Source organism: Alexandromys fortis, unplaced genomic scaffold (assembly GCF_014885135.2).
Source record: "Alexandromys fortis isolate MF-2015 unplaced genomic scaffold, M_Fortis_MF-2015_v1.1 scaffold_50, whole genome shotgun sequence".
Lineage (NCBI taxonomy): Eukaryota > Metazoa > Chordata > Mammalia > Rodentia > Cricetidae > Alexandromys > Alexandromys fortis.
Genome location: NW_026067932.1, coordinates 1555042 through 1571875, shown reverse-complemented (window position 1 = coordinate 1571875; position 16834 = coordinate 1555042). Strand labels below are relative to the sequence as shown.

Below are 16834 nucleotides of genomic sequence, written 5' to 3'. Positions count from 1 at the left end.
TGTCCTGGGGAGACGGCTCTATTAATAAGAGCTCTGGTTGCGGATTCATGAGGTACTGAGTTCATCCTCAGCGCCCACCGTAGCACTGTGACGGACAGAGACAGGAGGGTGGCTGGGGTTTGCTGGCCAGCCGCAGTCCCCCCAGGTTCAAGAGCAGAGTCTGTCTCGGAGGAACAGGTAGAGAGTAATAAAGCAGGAAGCCCTGGACTTACCGCCCGCTTCCACACACAAGATGCCGGCTCCCCCCCCCCCCCACCACCACCATGCCCCTACACAGAGGAACAGTTGCTCAGCTGGATGCATAAGCCAGTGGCATTAGTGTCATATTAATTTTTTTAAAAAAATTGTTATCAGATTTCATTATAAATCTGAATAGAAAAAAATCCTTCTCCCCACCCCTGCCCAGAGGTTTGATTGAAACACTTATGAGTTGAACAAGACGGCATTGATTTTAAACTGTTCTAGTGGAAACAAAGAGGGTGAAAAGAATAACGGGAATGGAATGAAGAAGGAACTGGAGAAAACGTTGATCAGCAAGGCCAGATGTGGGTACCCGATGGCTGATCATAGTCTTCTTACATATGCGTATGTTTGATAGTCTGTGTTGCAAAAAATTTAAATCTATCAGTTTCAAGCAGGTGTGTATTGGTATATTTTTTTCTGATTTTTACTTAGGAATAAAGTCTTGGAAGTGAAATTGCAATGTCAGAGGTCACATGTATTTTGAAAACTCTTTATAGCTGTTTGTATAAATCAACTTCAAACCAAAATTATCTATTTTTGCTAATACAGCATTCCTGTTATATTTCTAACATAGCCCATGGGAATTTTTTGTTTGTTTGTAATTTGCCCAGGGATAATTGCTGGCCTCTCTTTGGATGACTGTCCCTATTCCTACAGAATATCACTTGTCCCATTCCCAGCCTGTCAGACACCCGGCAGGAGAAGGTGTGAGGAGGTGTCTTTGTTAAATAATACTTTTGCTCGCGTCTGGAAAAAGAGCTGGAGTCGGCTTTCCGGGTTTTACTTTTGTAATGAAGAGAAGTTAGGTTTTATGTCTTTGGCCGCACGGCAAGCGTGGCGAGTCAGAGGGATTTCATTCCACGGTGTGAGGATGACTGAGGCGTGATGCTGTGCTGGGGTGGGGGTGGAGAGCAGTGCAGGCAGTGTTTATGCCTAGGAGAAGCAGAAAAGGTATTAAGATTGGAGAGGATGAGGGGGGAGGGTTCAGTCCCGAAGAGCCCCAGCAACAGGAGATGGGCAGAGTTTTAAAATAAAACAGACAGAGGGGCAGGCAAGTTAGCTCAGGGAATTACCACTGGTTCTTAAACCTTCCCAATGCTGCGACCCTTTAACACAGTTCCTCATGTTATGCTGACCCCCAACTGCAGATTTATCCTGTTGTTACTTCATAACCGCAATTTGCTACTGTTACGAATCGTAATGTAAATATCTGATATGCGACCCTCGAAGGGGTCATGACTCACACATCGAGGAGCTGCTGGTTTTAGACACTTGCAACCGAGCCTGAGGTTCTGAGTTACGGCATCAAGACATGCACGGTGAAAGGAAGGGACCTGCTGTAAGTTGACCTCTGACCTCCAATGACATGATTGTCATCGCGCATCCCCTATGCTCACAATGGGAAAATAAATAAATGTTAAAAAAAAATTAAGAAAGTTAAAGAAAGAGTTCCTTTCTTCTATTGATTTTATCTCCCGTGTTAATGCTTTGCCAATCAGTGCGTAAGGCTACCCGAGACAAATTTCTCAACCATCTCCCTGCCTCCCCTTCCATCTACCACTTTGCCCTTGACTTCGAAGCTAAAGCTGGGGCTCCTCTTCTTCCCATGACAGAAATGAAGCTTCTATTAGTGTCATGGGGTAGGGGTTGTTCAGGTTCCGGGATGGGGTGCTATGCCCACGTACCATCTACCTGATTTTGTTAGGAACAGCAGGGTGAAAAATAAGGGAAGCGCGTGGGTATCGAGAAATAGTTTTGCCGTGAAGTCTAAGTGCAAAGGTCCACGCGAGTACTCTGTGATAGACGTGATTTCGAAAAGTGCGTTTTAAAACGGTGGTCAAAAAGGGACAAATGTCTGAGAGGCGACTTCACTCTTGGGCGGTGTTTAGCGGCTGAATGTGCTTACTCACTGTGATGGATTATTCTTTTTGATCTGCCAAGTATGTACTGAGGTCCTGTGATGAACATGGCTTATGGATATGAGGACATTAGGAGTCGGATGTATTCCATGGAGTCTTAACTTCAGTAGAAAGAGCACGAGAAAGGAACTCAAGGCTGTTTGCAGAGGGTGTGGCTGAAGAGGGATTCCACCGTGTCTGAGAGTCATTAGCACAGGCTTCATACAGCATACCCCGCTGCACCACGGATGACAGCCGTGGGGTCCACCACGCTCTGACTGAATCAATCCAGAATGCTCTGTGAGGCTGGGAGCCTCTGCTGAGTGCATAGTGTTCATTATTAGCATGTTCTCCCCGGCGACACAGCACAGTTTCTGGCCATGGCGCTGCTTCTGAGCATCCACCACCCAACGATGCCTGTTGATCTTTGCAGGCCTGTGATAGAGTCCACCCCTACTCCAAACAGTTGACTGCCTTCAGTAGTGCATCTTCTGATACTCTCCAGTGGTTGCTTAGGAAACCTGGCAAGTTTCTCTTGATCCCAGTCTCTTCGTTTAAGTGTGTGATCTTCATCCTCCTTCTGTGAGGATTTACTTTTGTAATGAAGAGACGGGAAGCACAGAGGGTGAAAAAGCGACAAGAGAATTTAAACTCTGAGCCCTCTCCCGGCGGCATACTTCCTCACGCAAGGCTCCCTCTCCCTAAAGTTCCACATCTTTGTCAAACTGGGCCACCGACTGGGAACTGGGTGTTTAAACATAGAGCCCAAAGGAGGACATTTCTCAATCAAGCAACTACAAAAAGCTCGGCCACTCAGTTCAGAGAAAAGTTACTCATTGGCCAAGGAATGAATGAAATTTCTGCTCTGACAATGCTTGAAGCATGCCTGGGTAGCCCGTATGTGGCGGTTCTGTTGAACTTGTCTGTGTTGGGTTTCATGGTCTAAGTTGATGAGGTCTGTTCCTCTCATTGGCCAATAGTTACACGCAACTGGGAACGTCTGCTGTTTGAGCCATTTCATGAGTATTATTAATAGGCATACTATGTAAATCCCTTATCGTAACATCAAAGCAAACTATTTACACTATTTTCACATTATTGGTATTTAATAAAAATATTAAATTTCTTTTTTTGTTAAATTCAGGGCAGGAATTACAGTGTCAATATGATTAGGAAAGACATCTATCTACTCAAAACTATTTTGGTGACATATGCAGTTTCTACTTTTTGTTGCAACCTAAGGAAAGTGTGGTATCGGCCTTCTTTATAGTCCTTGACTTTGCTGTAGAAACGATAGCTATTTAAACTGTCACTTAAATTTGGCCTACCTTTAAAGAGTGGTTTATAATTTGAGGAGAGAGAGAGAGAGAGAGAGAGAGAGAGAGAGAGAGAGAGAGAGAGAACTTCCAAATTAGAAATAAAACCACTATAAATGAGAATTATTCAAAGACAAAGCCTAATTTGATTTTCTGTGGGAGGCACTGTAAGGGCATTTGGAGGGCAGTTAGAAATTAGTAGAGCCACAGAGCTTCGGAGGGAATTAGTTAAAGTGAGGGGCCCCGCCCAAGGTTATTCAAGGACAGTATGAACAAAGAGGGATTTGGGAGTCAGGCTCCCTCTGCCTAGAATTCCTGTGCGTGACTGGACTTTGCTACGTGATGTTAGTGCTGTTACTTGGGGGCAGCACTAACTATTGTGGCAACAGTATCTCCGGAGAACAAGGGGGAGGGGGAGGGACAACGGTGTCATTGACTTGTAGAGTGGTTCACCAGGAAGAGGTCTCTGAGATCATCCTGTCCAACACTCTCTTCTTCTAGGGGATGAAACCGACACCCGGAGCTGACTGACAGAGCCAAGGACATCTGGCCCAAAAGTCGAAGGATGAACTTGAGAACAATACTTATGGTTGATTTTTTATTTTTAGCATCCTTTACTAGATTTGTTTAAATTTCATTGATTCCACCATCTAGTTTCAACAGACTTCCTATACAGCTCTTAAATTCTCAGCTGCGCTAGGCCAGTGTTGGCCATCTTTGGAAGCAGGTTCATAACGTACCTGTCCGTTCTTAGCTCCACAAGGTTGTGATACTTCTTTTCCAAACTGCATATATGGAAACCAAGAGCCATTTCTCATGGCTAAACCATCATCATAGCACATTAATCATATTCAAAATTGGTCTTAGGACAACACACTGGACTTATTTTTATCTGTTTTCTTTTTTTAAGCTGAGGGATGGGGAGGACAATTTATAAATCTCTTGCCTTACAAGTATGAGGAGCTGAGTTTGACCCAGAATCCACATAAAAAGTCCGAGTGTGGTGATGTACCTTTATAATTCTAGTGCTGGGGAAGAGGAAACTGGAGAAGCCCTCATGTCCCCCTGGTCATCCATTCTAGCCGAATAAGTTCCCAATAAATGGCAGACTGCCTCCAAGAGAGTGGATGACATTCCTGCGGATGAAGCTGAGGGCTTTCTTCCAGCCTCAACACGAAGGAAGATGTTTCTAAACCCACATAGAAGTGCACCTATACGCACACAGGGCTGAGAAAGTCAGGGTTACAATAGTCTTCTTCCAGACGAGGAAATCAGGGCTCAAGGCCATAGCTTATACAGGTAGCTGTACAGCCGGGATCAGAAACGGGTCTATTGGAATGAATGAAGCTCTTGATGGATTTCCAAGCAAGGCAGAATGAAAATTCTGGTGAGTTTAGAAAACACAGAGAAATGATTTGGCCCTAAACACTGACCACAGAGAATCTTGAAGACAGCATGACCTGGGAATATTAGAGATAGAGTGACCTAGGTCATTAGGTCCTGAGGATACTGAATTCTAGGAAAAGCAATCTCTGGGCTCTAAGAGGGTTGCCTATTTCCCAATATTTTCTGGATCCGAACCTTCTAAGAACCTACCAAAATCTGTTTGGTTTGGAAGGAACATGGCCCCATCTGCCAGCCAATCAGGAGTCAAGGTCTTCAGATGGACATATTATTTGCAAAAGGAACTGTACTTGAATTCTGGGTCATGGGAGAGAAATTGCTTCATTCAGCTTTGACAGATGGCATAGGGCAAGTAGTGGAGTGTGGGTTTGTGCCACACACAGCGCCCCGTGTCTGCACTCGGTGCAGCTATTACCCAGTTCGTGAGCTTCAGGCAAGGGGGCTGGAGGTTAAAATACACAGACACATACAGACAGAGAGACAGCGACACGAGTCATCCTTGAATTCCCCAAGAATGCCCCCTTTGTTGTGTTCAGGGGCAGATCATATAGAGATAGCCACGCCCCAGCCAAACCCACCAGAAACCACTCTCCTGCCATCAGGAACTCCTGAAGGTCTCATGCTCAGAGCAGCTGTAGATGCTCAGGTCAGGGGATTTCAAGAAATTCAGGATCTGGGGTCTCACTGGTCCCAACAGGTTTGGACTTTGTCAAGTCTGAGGATACCAGTGTGACCTTGGTCCATTGTGTTTCACCTCTAAATTCTCTTCTCTGAAGTGGGATGGTAAGGACACCCACTTCTAGCTTTGTTGTGAGAGGCTGGCGAAGGATGATTTTGCAACGCCGGGCACAGAGCTGGGCAGTCAGGGCATCAGGTTCTGCCGCAATTGGTGTCAGTGTGCTGCGCAGGCACGCGATCGGCAGAGCCCTGGAAGGAAAGGGCTTGCTCGCTCCCTTCCTTTATAGATCTGCACTCTGACCATCCGCATGAGGTCACACACTGTGCTAGACTTTGGTGTCCCTATAGGATGTCAACCCAAATGTGTGCCTACACATGTACCATTATGCCACCCGGCAATGGGAAGGCTCATCTATGGAATGTCTGGGTTCTTATCCTCAGTTGCATGTGGGTCACTTAGGATGTTTTGGTAAGATGAGTTGCCTCTGAACCAGATTTGAAACCCAATGACCATCTTTCCCAGAACGACCGAAGGTTAGTTGTCTCGTTTATGCCTGTGGGATTTTATTTATGGAAGCGACTGAGTGACGACATGGAGAAGCTAATGTTATTGGGAAGAAGAATGTATTACTTACATTTTCGGAGAAGAGGAGGAATGCCCATCATTGTGGGTTACACGGGGATCACCGGATTTGGTCAGGAGCCAGAAAAGAATGAAGACAAATCATAAATCAGACCCTGTTTTTCTATAGAGGGGCAAGCGGGGCAGAGTTGAACAGTTCAGCATTGACTGGCTAGAAATTTCTGGAGAGCTTTGGGATGCAGAGGCAGAGCCTGCCTGCCCCACACTTAGCCCTGGGGTGATGTAGAGCCTAGACAATAATAGTTCGGTGTCTGAGAGTTAGCTGAAAAGCATGAAGCATGTAGTGATGTAAGCTTGAAACTGGATGGTTTCTGCGAATAGTGTCCATGCTGAAATTCACTAGTTTGGAGAGAGTTTTTTCTTCCATGTCCAGAAGACACCCAGCATTCTAGAACATCCTAGAACACAACAACAACAGCAACAACAACAACAACAACAAAAGACATGGTTAATACTTCCGCTCACCTGTTTCTACCCTCTTTCTTTGGTGCCTCCAGCTCTGCAGATTTTCTGAAAACAGATGACGTCACAGGTGTCAAGGAGAAATGCACTTTGCGGGTAAAGAGAGAACTCGCATGTTATCCTGAAAGGAGATTTGCTGCTATTCTTTGGCTTTTGTGTCACCTCATATATCACACTCTGTTTACAGCCTGCATAGGAGGTAAAGAAAAAACCCAGCAACCCACCAAAACAAAGCTGACTAAGATGTCATCTGAAAACATGGCAACTCCTGGTGCCCTTTCGTGCCACAGCTACGTGACCAGAACATTCTCGTTAGCTCTGGTGCTGTCAGTGGCTTAAAATGTTGACATTCTAGAGAGAGGTCTGTCTGTATTTTAACTGTAGGCTTCACCGTATCTAAGCAAATAGCACCCAGCTCCTGCCCACACAAGGGCGTTCATGCGAGCTCCTCGCCGCATCTGATTTTCTTTTTCAGGCAGCTATTTCTGTAGCCGGTGTGAAAGATTTAAAGGGTTGGATTGACTCGCACAGTGAGGAGTTCCACAGCTACTTTAGTGAACTTTGTCCCATGGCTGCACATACTCTTGAAGCCAGAACAGATTGTAGAGTTATTGTCCGTGCTTATCCGCACGGCAGCCAGATAAGCTGGGAACGCGGGCTTGGAACTTTATGGCGGTGTGTGCGTTCATGGGCAACTCTGATAAAGGTCACTGGGCTTTAGTTACAATCAAGGAAATCTTAAGACCACAGCGTTGAAGGACTGCATTTACTGTCGACACCACACAAGAGCACTGTGCTCTTTGTCGGGAAGTCCGTCACGCACAGGGCTTTGATCTCAGACATCTGATCTCTCACAGGACTTACTGACTTCCACTATACTGTATGCCCCTTCAAGATCTGTTTATGACTGCTCATTTCAGGGTGTGTGTGTGCGCGCGCGCCAGAATACAATCTTTGATATTGTTCCTTAGGAGCTGTCCATTGTTTTTTAGAGACATCATTTTCTTTTTTTTTTTGTTTTTTGTTTTTTGTTTCTTAATTAATTAATTTATTAATTTATTTATTAAAGATTTCTGTCTCTTCCCCGCCACCGCCTCCCATTTCCCTCCCCCTCCCCCAATCAAGTCCCCCTCCCTCGTCAGCTCAAAGAGCAATCAGGGTTCCCTGCCCTGTGGGAAGTCCAAGGACCACCCACCTCCATCCAGGTCTAGTAAGGTGAGCATCCAAACTGCCTAGGCTCCCACAAAACCAATAGCTGCAGTAGGATCAAAAAAAGGAGACAGAGATCCACATTGGAGCACCAGACAGAAATCTCAAGGTCCAAATCAGGAGCAGAAGGAGCGAGAGCACGAGCAAAGAACTCAGGACCACGAGGGGTGCACCCACACACTGAGACAATGGGGATGTTCTATCGGGAACTCACCAAGGCCAGCTGGCCTGGGTCTGAAAAAGACTGGAATAAAACCGGACTCGCTGAACATAGCGGACAATGAGGACTACTGAGAACACTAGAGACATCATTTTCTAGCTTCTGCCTCTCTCTCTGCCTCACACTTCTCCAGCATCTGCCTGCGGCCATGGTTCTTCTCCAGCACCTGCTTGCTGCCATGGTTCTCCAGCACCTGCCTTTGACCATGCTTCCCACCATGATGGTTGGAGACTCACCCTCTACAACTGTGAAGCGAGCCCCCAAATCAAATGTTTTCTTTTATGAGTTACCTTGGCCACAGTGTTTTGTTTATGGCAACAAAAAAGTAACTCTGATACTCACTAATATAGTTTGCTCATATGCAATGTTTATTAACACCACCACCACCATGTGAGTATACCTTCCCAGCAAATAACTGTATATCCTACCACATTTAGGAATTAGTGCCTTCTTTATTACACATACGTGTTACAAATCACCCAGATCTATACATCACTGATTTTATCTTGAGTTGGTCATGGTTCATTGTTTTCACTCTTATTTGATTTAGGTAATATTTTCAAATGTTTGCTTTTGCAGCCCAAGAATGGATTTTTAGGTTAGAAAAGTGGAAGTGGGTGAAATATGTGGACTATGGGATCTCGTGTCCTGCCTAGGATATCTTTGATCAAAACATTCAGAACCACTTCTCTGGATCAGCTTCTTGTGTTGTGATTGACATATAACGCCCACAATTTCTTGCTACTAATACTTGAAATATCATTTGCGAGTGACTTCTATTTCTATGTTAGCTAAGGAAGACTCACAGTTATTCCTAGAACAATGCCCCTCTTCCTTTCCCCACACACTACCTGCCAATGCAATACTGCATCCAACTCATCAGCCTAGCTCCCTGTTTCCTCTACGTACTTCTCTTGGATCAGATATCCAGGTCAAGGACCCTGTCCAAGGCACACAGTGGGTGTGTGGAGAGTTGGGACACAAACCTGAATCGTTCATCTTCATGTTCCGTGCGCTATCACCTTTCTATATTTTTATAAAACGGGCAGAAATTGGTGATTAATAAAATTGGTTTACTCGCTTTGAAATATTGAACAGTCACCTACACCTAAATGTTTTTTTCCCCTTAAACATAATTATTTCTATAGCTTTTTCTGTCTAACCCATTGGTCCCTTGCATCTTATGAGTAAGGGGACCCACTATACAGTTCCTGAGCAATGCCATCAGCGTGAGCAATTCCTCTTTCTGCAAGCAGAAGCATGTTAACTCTAGAAGCAATAAATCAAAATGATGGCAAATGTCAATATTGACAATCCTTGTCTACTAAAGCAATGTCTTTCCCACAAGTCAATCACTTCAAATTGCCCGGGATATTTTCTTAGCCTTTGGGTTTAATGATGCTGTGAAGGACTTATTGTTTTGTTTGAGACAGTATCTCACTGTTTCAGAGGTGTGTTGCCTAGGCTGATTTTGAATTCCTGATCCACCTGAATCTCTCAAGTGCTGAGAATACCATTATATAATACCACACCCAACCTTTGCTCAATGTTAATACAAAAGAGCAGTCTGGGTCTTTTCTGGTAACCCCAAGGGACCGTGACTCTGTCTTTTGCCTGGCACTTGCTCACGGGTGAAAAAGCTGCCACGTTTTCATAATAAGGGAACCGCGACCTGAGCCTGAGCCAATCACCTTGTCTCAGAAGAGTCTCAGCGTCTCAAAGAGTGGCCAAGCTGGAGTTGCCTGCACCTGGAGCCAGGACGCTTCTCTCTGGACTTTTTAGTTTAAAAAAAAAAAAAAAAAAAAAAACCCACAGAATTCTAATCAGAATTTAATTTCCCCCCTAAATTAAAAAAAAAAAATCTTTGGGGCACTGTAGAGATGTCTCAGTGGTTAAGAGCGCTTGCTTGTTACCCTTCCAGAAGATTCATGTTTGGTTCCCAGCACCCATGTCAGGCAGCTCACAATGCAGATAACTCCAGCTCCGGGGGATCTGACACCCTTTCTGGTCTCCCAGGCTCCTTCCCACACAACATATATACGTATAATAAATATAAAAATCATTCTTAAAATGTTTAGGGCCGTCATTATGTACTAAGAAGGTTCTTCTAGTTCTTTGTTGTGCCTCCCAATAGGGCACAATAGCAAAGAAAAGTGAGAAGGGCTTTTTAATCCCCAGGTTGCCAAGAGAAAAAACTGTAATGTAGGTAGATGAAAGACTGTGTAAATAGTTTCTATAGTTCCAGGGCAAAGTCGAACACTCCGATTTTAAAATTGACAAAGGACTCAAACCCACATATCTGCAAAATAAAAAATCTATAAAATGTGCAAAAGTCACTCAAACCATGGTTGGCAGCACTACACGTTAAGGAGATAAAGATCAAACCCAGCAAGATATCAATTCACACACAGTGCAACGGCTCTCATCTAAAGCAAATGACAGCAACAATGGAAAAAAAAGTAAGTAACGGTGAGGATGTGGAGCCTTTAGGCCCACGCACAGTGTTGATGGGGGGTATAAAACGTAGCCACACTATAATGGGTTCCCAAAAGAGATAAAGGGAACTACAACACAGCCCAGCATTTTCACTTCTGGGTATCTCTCCTAAAGAGTTGAAAACGGAGACTTAAACAAGTATCTGTGCACCTGTGTTTAGACCAGCGTTATTCGTAACAGCCCGGGGTTGACACTCGAGCAGTGTGGGTGTGTGCACACAATGGAACGCATTCAACCTTTGCAAGGAAGGAAACTGATGCAGGTTGTAACACGAATGATCCTTGGGAACACTAAGCTAAGTGAAACAAGCCAGCCACAAAGGCAAGCTCTGTGTAATTCCACTCTCCGGAGGTACCCGGAGTAGCTGACTCCATACAGAGGAAGGTGAGACGGTGCTATGGGGGTTTGTGGAAGGGAGAAATGGAGAGAGCTACTGTTTAATGGATCTAGTTTCCTTGCACAGGAGTGTGTCCGTGCTTAGTGCCACCACATTGCCAGCTTCAGGATGGTTTAGATGGCTCGGCATGGTGGTGCACCTTTGTAACCTCAGTGTTTGGGAGGTAGAGACAGCAGAACTAGGAGTTTGAGGTCATCCTCTGCTACACAGTGAGTCTGAGGCTAGCCTGAGCTACTGACATGCTCGCCTGTTTCAAAACAACAACAGAGTTATATTAGAAATTTTTAGGTTTTATTTTTACAAAAATAAGTATTTTTAACAAAATAAAAATATATTATAAAAAATAATAAATTCTTTAGCTTCCAGATGAACGGTACTTTTTTTGTACAAACAGAAGAAGGCCCCAGTCTTAATCAGATGGTGTTAGGCTAGAAAATGGGAGAGGGAAGGGGCCGTCGGTTATCAATGATTTGGGCTCATCAATAAAGCTAGGATTCTTAAATTCAATGGAATAAAAATATTAGCAAGGGTGGGATGCGACAGCAAGAGCTGCCCCCTCTCAGTGAAGGCTGAGAAGAGGGAATGATGGCATTGTGCACCTATGAGCCCTCTGGTGGTGTCTTCATTTGTGGCAGCAGAAAGCCAAAAGCCTGCCTTCAGCTTTAACATAGCAATAGCTCTGTTTGTATTGCTCAGCTTCACTGTCAACATTTCTTTCTGGTGTTCCTAAGATAACCCAGGAGACGCACTGGGCAGTGGTTCTATGTACCTATTCATACCATCCTGTTCATTCTTTCCAGCCAGATCATCTTCAGTCCTTATGTGTACTGTTCTCTTTTTCCAGGCAGAGGTGACTCTGGGCAGCATCCCCCTGGGCTCTATCAGCCTCCCGGTTCTTGTTGGGTGGAGCCATTAGGAGGTAGCAACAGGAAATCAACAAATGGGAGAATAGTTTGGGGGTTCTTGTTGTAGAAACAAGGAGGCAGAACCTCCTCTTTCATCATTCAAGTCAAGGGTGCCTTGGCTACCCTGACTCACTGCACCCTGGAAACGCCGTTTCTCTGCGCTTACTCAAGCCCGTGGGAGGTAACAGCTCTGCACTGCTGGGAGTCCCTGGGTCTTCCTGACCTCTTGTTGGCTTCCTTGATCAACTAAAAACTTGCATGATATTTTGGTCTATTGTTTGAGCTTGGTCACTTATTTATTCCAAGCTGGTCTCTCCAGTGACCCACTTGTCACCAAGGCAAGGACTGTCCTGAGAGTCTGACTTCTTTAATGAGTTATGGCCTGCTCACAGAGAAGAGACCAAATGGTCCAGCTGTTATTGATGCTTCAATATCCACATCTCCCAAAAGCTGAGTGATGTTGATTCAGTGTAGTCTCTTGGCCCAAAGTGAGTGCCCAGTAACGTTTACTACCTCTGATTGCTGTCTTTGCAGCCAGAGAACATCGCTGTTAGCCTTACTCATTTTTTTTAAAATTCCAGCCTATTTATTTGCTGCTGCTTTATTTTGCTACTGAAGGCCTAAGGCATATTGGGCCGCTTAGTGACTGGGTCTCGTTTAACCATACCTCAGAACAGTGCCAGGAGGAAAGGATTACAAAGTTATTGTTTCTGTCTTTCAGATGGGGGGGGGGTACCAGAGCCCCGAGAAGACTAATGTTCTCTCCCTCCGCCCCCCAGGATCACACAGAGAGTGGATGATTTGGACACAGACTCCAGCCTCCGGGATTCACATTCTTCCCAAGAAACCCACAGCCCAGAGCCCAAGCAGACACGCCCCCTCTGTTCTTGAAGCTATGATCTTATCAGGCAACCTAATCTCACCCAGAGAAAATGGTCTCAAGCTGAGAGCAAGGGAAGGAAGGGCAGAGGTCCTGCCCCCGCCCCTCACCTGCAGACTTGGGAACAAGTTGAGGCAGGGTCTCATCTTGGATTTGTCTCTGAAGTGTGTGCCACGTTGCTCTCATGAAATCCACCCTAAACAAGTGTTCCCTTGGCTACTGAAATACCAGATTCATTCTCTCCTCATCGGTAGCTGTTTCTGGTAGAACTCTTCCTTTGCCTTTGTGTATAAATCAATTTTTACAGCACCTTGTAAAGTTCATGGGATCACATTTCCCCAGTTCCCTGATAAGTGGCACCCATTCATTTCAATAGGAGGGACATGTAATTACTTGAAGGGAGAATTTGGCTGATGGGCTTACTGACTGTGCCAGGCCCTCCAAATGCACGTTTACGTTCTGCAACCACTATTTAAGAAGATTGCATGCCGCATGAATTAGAGGTTACGTGCTGAAGCCACCTCTGTCTCTATGCGCGCATCCTTTATCTTTTCCTCCAGGTATTTTCCTCTCAGATTCATACCAGGTTATCCTTTCTCTTTTTTTCTTTCTTTTGTTTTCCCTCTGAAATCCATTTCTCCAGTTTTCAAAAGAATATCTACAGTTAGAGACTCTTTGTTTTTCTAAAGATTAAGGGCCTTTCTCCTAAATTCGGCTGCAAGGGAGAGAGCTGCCGAATGTTAGTCCCTAGAGATGTTGGGAATTGGAAGCCCTGTGATTCCTGGGCGGTTCTGCTGGGATTTGTCATCTCCTGACCTCTGGACCCATTCTGGCCTGGGCATCTGTCCTTTATTTTCCTAGCACTGTTTCAGGAAGGAAAAGAAATACTGTCCCCTGCCGAGGCCGCAGTTTGGGGCCTGTGAGTCACTGGTGTCCCTCAGCATGCTACACGTGTGTGTTGTGCATGTCCAGAGGCTGGCAGCTACAGGTAACCGGCTGAGCGGTATCCAAACAAGACCCTTTCAAAGAACTTTCCAGAAATGCGTTTATCTATTTCCTCCTTCAATTCCTCCCCACCCCTACTTTTCCTTCCTTCTGTCGGTTGCTCTCAGATTGTATTTTGAAAAAAGACAGGGTGGTTTAGAAACTAAAGTTCTAGATACAGTCTGCTCTTGACTTTGGCTTTAGAGATAAGCTACCAAGTGTCTCTTGGACCCGGTTACTCCTTTTGTTGGCTAGGTAATTGTTGAAAACCTACCAAAAGTATGACAGTGCTTGGGACTGAGAGGCGAGGACAACACATTTGGTCTCTCACGAGTGGACATTACTGCTGGAAATGACTGGTGACCGCAATGAGAGAGAACCCAATGTCGTGGTGTCTCTGCATTTTCTGTTAATAAATTGGCATAGGATTATACCTGTTTTACCTCCCAGACACTAAAGCATCCTTTCAAATGCAGACCAGGCAAAAAGGACTTTCTAAAGAACAAAGGTGGGGACCCGCACTTCCTGATTTTCAGGCTTACTGTAAAAGCTGTAATCACTTGACAATGTGGTAGTCATAGGATAGGCATGTAGATCAATGTGACGGAGTTGAGCGCTCAGAAAGAGACTCCTTTTTACTCGGCCAATTGAGTTTTGATAAACTATGGTGACCAAAAGTAGAATCTTTACTATGTAACTAGATATCTATATCAAGAAAGGTGCCTCGGCCTTTTCTTCACAGCGTATTAAAAATTAAATTCAAAACATCATAGAACTAAATATGAAAGCTAATATAAAGATTCTAGAATAGCATATGTAAGGAGATCCTTATGTTGTTGGGTTGTCTTAAATTTCTTACTTAGAGCCCAGAGATACGAGACTTAAAAAGCACTTATTTTAAAACCCTATAAGGCCAGATGCGATGGTGCATACATGTAATTTTAGCATTTACGAGGCAGATGTAGGAAGAGCACTAGAAGTCTGGGGCGCTAGCCTGTTCTACACAATAAATCCCAGTCAATCCTGCCCTGCAGAGTGTGATCCTGTCTCAAAACACAATCAATCCAAACAAAGCAACAACAACAACAACAAAAAAGACTTTATAAAGTTTAAAAACATTAGGCTGCCAAAAGCGTAACTGAGAAAATTAAAAAGCCAATAACTGAGAGAAAATATTTGTGTGGTATATAATTGACAAAGGACTCATGTTTAGATAATATAAACATATCCCTCAACTTAATAAAAAGCAAACAATACAATAGTATAAAAAAGTGAGGAAGATACGTTCTCTCCTCTCTCTCTCTCTCTCTCTCTCTCTCTCTCTCTCTCTCTCTCTCTCTCTCATTTTATGTGCCTTGGTGTTTTGCCTGCATGTCTGTATGTCTGTGTGAGGGTGTCAGATCTTGGAGTTACAGACAGTTGTTAGCTGCTAAGTGGGTGCTGGGAATTGAACCCGGGTCCTCTGGAAGAGCAGTTCTCTTAACCACTGAGTCACCTCTCCAGTCCCCAGATAATCATTCCATAAATGCTTCCCAAAGGAAAATACATGGTCAAAAGGCACAAAAGCATGATGGGGAATTCAGCTCAATACACAGATGCTGTAATGCCCACACTAGGACAACTAAGACTAAAAATACTGATGACAGCAATGGTTGGTGAGACGACGGTGCAAACTGGAAGGTCTTGTTTACTGGGAATGCAGAAGTAATCCAGCCATTTTGAAGATAAAGTTCTTAGAAGGTTAAACATACACTTATTGTAAGACCCAGTGATTGTTCTACTAGGTATTACCCAAGATAAACAAAAATATACGTCAACCAAAGACATATACATATTTACAGTGTCACTATATTGTAAAATACTGAACAATGAACAATGTAATTGCCCAGTAATGGATGTATAGCTAAAAAGAGCCTAGTGAAGGGCTTTGCAATGCTTACAGCTAAAAGGAGCTGAGTCCTGACCCATCTCCCAGAGGAATCTTGGAGACAAAATACCTCATGTTGCACTGTATTCCTCCATTAACATGAAATCTCATATTAAGATCGCGCGCGTGCGAGCACACACACACACACACACACACACACACACACACACAAAAGGCATCAGGAAAACAATCAGGTTGGTAGTTTCAGGAGTTGTGGTTAAATGTTAATCAGCTGAAAAAGAGACCCCCAAACTTGGGGGTGCAAGGAAGGGTGATGGAAATTTTCCACAACACATTTGCGATTTTCCCACTTTAAACTGGTGCACTTCATTGTGTATAAGTTATACCTTAATAAAACTAACAAAAATGTAATTTAGCTCTGAGGGGTGGCGTGCTTGACTAGTGCTAAACCAGGCCTGCGAGAGGGCCTGGTTTCAGCATCCAGCGCTGACAGGTAAGTGTAAAACCCAGAACACATGTTTGGCATTTAAGGAGAGCATGGCCGCCAGGCCACGCCTCAGTAGCTGGGAAGATGTTTGCAGACAACAGGAGATGGTTTGAAGTTTTTCCAGAAGAAACTTTCACTCACACCCGAAGCCCAGAAATCTGGCCACAGCTTAGGACGCCACATCCAGCAGGGCATCGGAAGTGCTGGGTGTCAGGAACAGCTTTCTTATCACCTACATGGCACAGTCTGTCAGAAGCCTCAGAGGTGGTGAGCTGTGGCTTCATGCTTTATCTGGAGAGATAAGCCCTGAGGGGATTCTCCTCAGCTGCTCCCTGGAGCCATCTGGGTGAAAGGAAAGGAGCTGTGTGACAGCCCAGCTCTTGGCTGGGTTTGACCTACTCTTAGGTCCTGTGTTCTCTTAACTTTGAAATCTTGTAACTGCCTAGTCAGCTACGGTGCTTCTTCCTAGAGTTTTGAGTTGACTTTGAGGGCACTGTATCTTTTTTTATGCTACAGTTAGAACTATGGTCTTCCTGGGTCACCTGCCTAAGACTATCTACATATCAGATATCCACATTATGATTCACAGTAGTAGTAAAATTACAGTTATGAAGTAAAAACGAAAATAATTTATTTTATGGTGGGAGAGGGTCACCACAACATGAGAAATTGTCTTAAAGGGTTGCAGCATTAGGAAGGTTAGGATCCACTGGTCTAAGGGAGC

At 44.5% G+C, this 16834-nt stretch overlaps 1 long non-coding RNA gene across 2 annotated transcripts; it reads right to left on the bottom strand.

The window, feature by feature from the left end:
- Window positions 1-399: 399 nt before the first annotated feature.
- Window positions 400-7161, bottom strand: LOC126503865 (uncharacterized). 2 transcript variants are annotated; one of them, XR_007592436.1, is made up of 3 exons: window positions 6175-7161; window positions 1488-1630; window positions 400-1176 (listed from the first exon to the last, which is right to left on the bottom strand). It is a non-coding gene; the product is annotated as an uncharacterized lncRNA (long non-coding RNA). The 2 variants fall into 2 exon arrangements; XR_007592435.1 differs by having other exon boundaries at window positions 1488-2721; window positions 6648-7161.
- Window positions 7162-16834: the final 9673 nt, after the last annotated feature.